Here is a 7,515-nt window from a genome sequence, read left to right as displayed (position 1 = left end):
CATACCCAAGGAGAAAATATTAAAAACTTACCTCTTAGTCTATTCAGAATAATTGCAGTTTGACGGCGTCGAGGTTAAGGGCCACCACGGCTCACACCTTATGAAATTATGACGACACTTGTAACATCTGGGTATCTTTGTTGTAGACGTTTCACCATCCAGTGGCTTTATCAATACAAATTCCAGGACATAATTTGAAGACAGTAGAGCTATATACAAAAGATGAGGTAATCAGTCCCTCAGCCTTGGAGTTGGTGTGAAGGACATGATTACCTCATCTTTTATATATAGTTCTACTGTCTTCGAATTATGTCCTAGAATTTGTATTGATAAAGCCACTGGATGGCGAAACGTCTACAATTAAGATACCCAGATGTTGCACATGTGTCTTAATTTCATCTTGTCCGTATTGTATACCATTCTTGCTCACACCTTATCGAGCCCGGGACTCTCTCGACTCTCGGGACTCCCGGGACTCTCGGGACTCCCGGAACTCTCGGGACTCCCGGGACTCTCTCGACTCTCGGGACTCCCGGGACTCTCTCGACTCTCGGGACTCTCTCGACTCTCGGGACTCTCTCGACTCTCGGGACTCCCGGGACTCTCTCGACTCTCGGGACTCTCTCGACTCTCGGGACTCTCGGGACTCCCGGGACTCTCTCGACTCTCGGGGCTCTCGACTCTCGGGACTCCCGGGACTCTCGGGACTCCCGGGACTCTCTCGACTCTCGGGACTCCCGGGACTCTCTCGACTCTCGGGACTCCCGGGACTCTCGGGACTCCCGGGATTCGGAACTCCCGGGACTCGGGACTCCCGGGACTCTCGGGACTCCCGGGACTCTCGGGACTCCCGGGACTCCCGGGACTCTCGGGACTCCCGGGACTCTCGGGACTCCCGGGACTCCCGGGACTCCCGGGACTCTCGGGACTCCCGGGACTCTCGGGACTCCCGGGACTCCCGGGACTCCCGGGACTCTCGGGACTCCCGGGACTCTCGGGACTCCCGGGACTCTCGGGACTCCCGGGACTCTCGGGACTCTCGGGACTCTCGGGACTCCCGGGACTCCCGGGACTCTCGGGACTCCCGGGACTCTCGGGACTCCAGGGAAAATGTTGCCCGAGGATGAGCGGAAATTGTATAGGAAAGGAAGTTTTTCCCGGAAAAAGAAGTAAATTTATTCAGATACAGGTTCACATAAATAGTTACATAAATGATCATACATAGCAGCATATGCGTAGATTACCTAGGATAACCAAAAAAAAAGTCAGAGTGACTTATTTCCATCGGAGTCCTTAGAATGGGGCAAAAGACTGGGTTTCTTCTCCCGAGGACCGCACGAATTTGTTGATGTTGGGTAAAGGGCTACCAAAGCTTACGCCTCATTGAGCCATTCTTCCCGGCACTCCGAGAAAAAAATATGTTGCCAAAATATGGCGAGACTTATAAATGCAACAGAGTTTCCTCTGAAATGAAAAGAGGGAACAATTAGGTCAGGTCAGTTCAGAGGCGGACTGGCCATACGAGCATCTGGGCAATGCCCGGTGGGCCGCTGTCAGATGCAGCGAACTGTGCAGAAATAATCTACTTTCTTAGGCATGAGATGTACTTGTGTTACTATACTGAAAATAAATTTAATTTCTAAGTGGATTTTATTTAGTATTTTTCCAAGCATTTTTCTCTATTTTATCAGATAAGCAACTTATTAATGAACACTGAGCCGACCTGAGAGGTGAAGGATGCCAGGACCGGTTTTAAGATTCAGTCCGCTTCTGGGTCAACTATTACCTTAATGGAAACTTTCCTAAGTGCATTGCGTAACTATGGGCTTTTCCATGTGTTGTTCCATAAAAGCATGTAATTCAAAACAATGTAATGTCTTGGAAAACAAACTTTACTCTTCTTTATTTGTGTGGGCTCCGGCAGATCCAGACGCCCTTCCTCCCTCCTGAGTTAACAACAACAGGCTTTCAGGATACTTAAAAGAAACTGATTTGTGGTGCCCTGACCAGTTTCCCGCAGAACTGAAAGGACAGGATGAGATTTAGATCGAATTTTTAACCAGGATAGTAAGCTACCCAGGATCAGTGTGTCATCGAGGACTCTCGGTCTTATTTCCACTGGGGTTCTTTAATCTTCTTCCCAGGGAACGATTCACAACTGTTGACTAACTCCCAGGTGCCTACTTACTGCTAGGTGAACAGGAGCAGCAGGTGGAAGAAAACATACCGAGCGTTTCCAGACCTGCTCAGAACGTTCCAAGCTGCACTAACAAATGCAAGGAATAGAAAGCAAGAACTTAGGCAACAGGAATGGGAACAATTTATTAGTGGATTAAATAGGTCCACCCCTTTAAGTTTGGCTTGGAAAGGTATAAATAAAATAACCAGGAAAAAAACTGGCAATGTTGCTCATCCTGTGGAAAATTACATTTATCTGAATGTATCATTATATACATAACAGTAAATGAACATAGATTATTATTTATCATTTAGACAAGTAGGAATTTGGGACACCTAGGTCGCAAAAAATGTGCCCCTTCGATACCTACCACTGTCTTATCCACAAGTTGCTCTGGACCTATTAATTAAATGTAATATACATCACCAGGAATGCTGGTAAATATATAAATTTGTGGACTGTATATTAAAATTTAAAAAGGATTATAGTATATACACACATTTACATAACAGAAGGAAAATATCTTAATATCACTCATCAATTTAACTAGAGATTAACTTGTATCATACTCAGAAAATCTCACTGTCTATCTATGAAAATAACACTGGCCAGGTTACTACATAAGACTTATCTGAGGTTCCTGGAGCTGTCTTGTCCAGTCGTCTGATATCTCAAGTTATGCAGGAATGCACATCCAACAATTTCGCCTCCTATTTGAGAGGTGTCAGCCCAATTTTAACCTCTAGAGCACGAAAATTCCTTCCCATTACACTAACGTTGTATCCAATTCAAATTAACAATGGCGACTCTCCTGTCTGCACAGGCGCAGGCCCAGTTTCCCATTTTCCATAATATAATTCTTTTAAATACAGTATAGCCATCTATTTACATATAACTACTGTATTTCTGGAAAATATATACAGTATTTTCCACACATCCCTTTCCTCTTGAAAAAGCAAATGACCTCATAAATGACTGGTCCAAAACATCCAGGCATGAAAACCTGCCATCTCATATTAGAAAAAAATTAGAGAGTACTTCTGAAGAAATGTTGAAACTGATTAATTTTATGAGCCAAAATATTGATGAGAGTGATTGCCTCTTTATCCAGGATGGATAATGAGAACCTTCAAAACTAGGGAGGCCAAGCCCATGATGACACTCTTCAGGTCACTTGTTCTATCTAGGCTGGAATATTGCTGCACACTAACAGCACCTTTCAAGGCAGGTGAAATTGCCGACCTAGAAAATGTACAGAGAACTTTCACGGCGCGCATAACGGAGATAAAACACCTCAATTATTGGGAGCGCTTGAGGTTCCTAAACCTGTATTCCCTGGAACGCAGGAGGGAGAGATACATGATTATATACACCTGGAAAATCCTAGAGGGACTAGTACCGACACCCACTACGAAAGCAAAAGACTTGGCAGACGATGCACCATCCCCCCAATGAAAAGCAGGGGTGTCACTAGCACGTTAAGAGACCATACAATAAGTGTCAGGGGCCCGAGACTGTTCAACTGCCTCCCAGCACACATAAGGGGGATTACCAACAGACCCCTGGCAGTCTTCAAGCTGGCACTGGACAAGCACCTAAAGTCAGTTCCGGATCAGCCGGGCTGTGGCTCGTATGTTGGTTTGCGTGCAGCCAGCAGCAACAGCCTGGTTGATCAGGCTCTGATCCACCAGGAGGCCTGGTCTCAGACCGGGCCGCGGGGGCGTTGACCCCCGGAACTCTCTCCAGGTAAACTCCAGGTTTACCGAGTATGAATTAGATAATGCATTAACCAAAGGTCGATCAACTGCTCCTGGAGAGCATGGTATAACCTATGATATTCTCAGAACTCTAAGGCACGTGCCTGATAATCCTTTGTTGGCACTGCATAATCTCAGTTACATTGAGGGCGTTCTTCCTACTTCCTGGACCAATAGTCTCATTGTGCCTATCCCTAAGCCCCAACAGCCTGATACATTTAGACCGATCTCCTTAACTAGTTGTCTTTGTAAAACTTTTGAAAGAATGATACTTAACAGACTGTACTACAGAATCAGACATCAACTTTCCCCCTACCTCTATGGGTTCATGAAAGGTAAAAGTGTGCAGAACTGTATTTCCACCTTTCTCACTGCACACGCCTCTACTAGTTTTACCACTTTTCTTGATCTAAAATCTGCATTTGATATTGCGAACAGAACCGTTATACTACATGAACTAGCCAAAATGAATATTGGTGATAGCTTACTCTTCTGGATAATAGGATACCTGTCAAGTAGAGTATCCTCTGTCCTTTACCAAGGCTTTAGAAGCGAGTCTAAAGAAATGTCTTTAGGTACACCGCAGGGAGGAGTTCTTAGTCCCATGCTATTCAATATTCTGATTAATGCTCTACCTGCCTCACCTAAACATAAGTTCCCATCGACTCTCTTGTTCAAGTCCTGTCAGAGCAGGACGCTTACACCCCCCACCCGAGTCAGTAACCGGCTTCCCAACAAAACCGTAGAATAACCCAGGAGAAGGAAATTTGATTAAGTAATGTAAGTATATAATGCATGGGGAATCGTTAACTCACAGGGGTCATACAGCGGCTGTGGAATGATTTATAATCTGGTTTGAACCAAGGAAGTGGTAGCTCAAATTCCTTGGATTAAGAGCGTCCTATCATCAAGATATCATAATGTTGGAAGAGAAAAAACGCCTCAGACAGCTGTCACGTTTATTTTACAAGCTAAGAATAGCAACACACAACACCTGTATCCTAGACACCTGCTGAACACCTGTATCCACGGTACATACCTGCGAAGTACATTATATTTTCATCATACCTGCACAAGACAAGTGTTCTCTGAAGACACGACAAGAGTTACTCATAAAGACTTCGTACATAAGTTCTTCACGACCCATCCTGGATTCAATGTTCATCGTGATACTTGCATGGTTACATATGTTTATAAAAACCTGTTCTAATGACTCGCTTTCACAACACTAAGTGATAACTATTATTATTATTAATACCACCTGTTCAGGTCATCAAGTGAACTTTACCAAGCAGTAAAGGTCGACAAATGTTCTTCATAACAACTATTCAGGATAGTAATGCCATTTACATCTCTTGTTCATGATACATATTTTCTAAGACAACTGTGCACACGATTCTTGATACCTGTAATTACTGCTCGGTACACATTATTATCATATACAAAAGAATAGCTATAGTCTTCTTGTCATTCTCATACGCTCTTGTAATCAACCATTAACAAAAAATTTACCACATCCATACAGGAGAGCCTTGCAGCTGTCTCACTTGATAACAGTGATCCCGTCAACGATCATTCATCTCTCCACGTTAATAAGGTATAATTAACGACTTATGACCAGACTTATACAAGTCGCTGGTGGAACTATCTTCTCAATAAAATCCCATAAACCACAGTATGTGTCTTATTAACAGTTGTATGTATATTCTACTATTGTTAAATATGCCCTTTGTTGATCTCGATTATCTTATTAGCAGAGAGTATTTAATGATGAATACTTAAAGGAAAGGTAGAAAAGAAACTTGAAAATATAGTACTGTACACATACATACACACACACATACACACACACACATACACACACACACACATACACACACACACACGCACACGCACACATCGGGGCCAGGAGCTATGACTCTGCCCCTCCAACCACAATTAGGTGAGTACAATTAGGTGAGTACACACACATACACACACATACGCACACATCGGGGCCAGGAGCTATGACTCTACCCCTGCAACCACAATTAAGTGAGTACATTAAACTTGTACCCATACATAAAACAATCTATAATTAAAATATACTTTGCGGATGTGTACACTGTGTTTCACACGCCAAGTGGCAACAAGAAAAGTGTGAGAATCTTTACTGGCTGCAGAGTCCTCTGTCAGTGCCAAATGTGGTCCAGTGGTTGTAACTCAGCAGGGCTTACACGTAGGTGCTTAGTAGTAGGGGCCTAGGTGTTTGTCAGTGACCTGTTTAGTAGTGTGGCCTAGGTGTTTGGAAGAATGACACCTAGGTGTTTTAGTAGAGTGACGTAGGTGTTTGTTTATAAGAGTGACAGGTGTTTGAGTGACCTGCAGTAAGTGTTGAGCAGAATGATCCAGTTCAATAACTCCTACATATATATATATATATATATATATATATATATATATATATATATATATATATATATATATATATATATATATATATATATATATATATATATATATATATATATATATATATATATATATATATATATATATATATATATATATATATATATATATATATATATATATATATATATATATATATATATATATATATATATATATATATATATATATATATATATATATATATATATATATATATATATATATATATTATAAGGTCTCGTTACAAATGATGTTTCAAAAAAAAGTAAATTGAAAGGGTGACAATTTTTCAGACTACCGACTCATTTTTCAGTGCCAAATTTGGTAAAAATATAGGTAGGAGTTATTGAACTGGGTCATTCTGCTCAACACTTACTGCAGGTCACTCAAACACCTGTCACTCTTATAAACAAACACCTACGTCACTCTACTAAAACACCTAGGTGTCATTCTACCAAACACCTAGGTCACACATGGGGCAAGGCAGATAGGGTCAAGGTCGTCACTTGTCTATTATAGGTCAGGTCCTCACGAGGGTCAGCAAAGGTCAGTTTAGACTATTATCACAATGCAGCTTTGATGACTTGGAGAGGAGTGAGGTCATGGTGTTCAGATATCCATGAAAAAATGAACACAGGAGAACAGTTTTGCAGACTTTGGAATGTGCCGCGAGGATAAAGTTGTCTCTTCATCTGCCAAATGGTCAGGAGTTTATTAAAAAAAATCCTTCCATGTGTAAGTTGACATTTATGATAATAAACATTTTTGGATGTAAATATAATTGAAGCCAAAATTCAAAAGTGTGTTTTCTCACTGGGGAAGTTTACTGGTATGTAAACACCAAGAAGGTGGAGTACATTGCACCTAGATGCAGACGATACCATAGTAACCCCAAACGTTTAGCCACAAAGAGGCTTTAGACCCTGCGTAGGTGAAACGATTACCTTAATATAGGTAAGCAATACATCTAAGGTACCATCCACGCCTTCCGCCAATCACTTTTTTCTACAGCACACTACATGAACTCCCAGAATTTATTATTTTTGTCTCTGGGTTGAGAACATGCTTAGTATCACAGCGCTGACGAGACCTTCGGTACAGAAAGAAAGACACTGTTTTTTTTTTTTTTAGGAAACATTTTTTTTT

This window comes from Cherax quadricarinatus, chromosome 23 (genome assembly GCF_038502225.1).
Source record: "Cherax quadricarinatus isolate ZL_2023a chromosome 23, ASM3850222v1, whole genome shotgun sequence".
NCBI classification, from domain to species: Eukaryota; Metazoa; Arthropoda; class Malacostraca; order Decapoda; family Parastacidae; genus Cherax; species Cherax quadricarinatus.
This window is presented reverse-complemented; position numbering follows the sequence as displayed.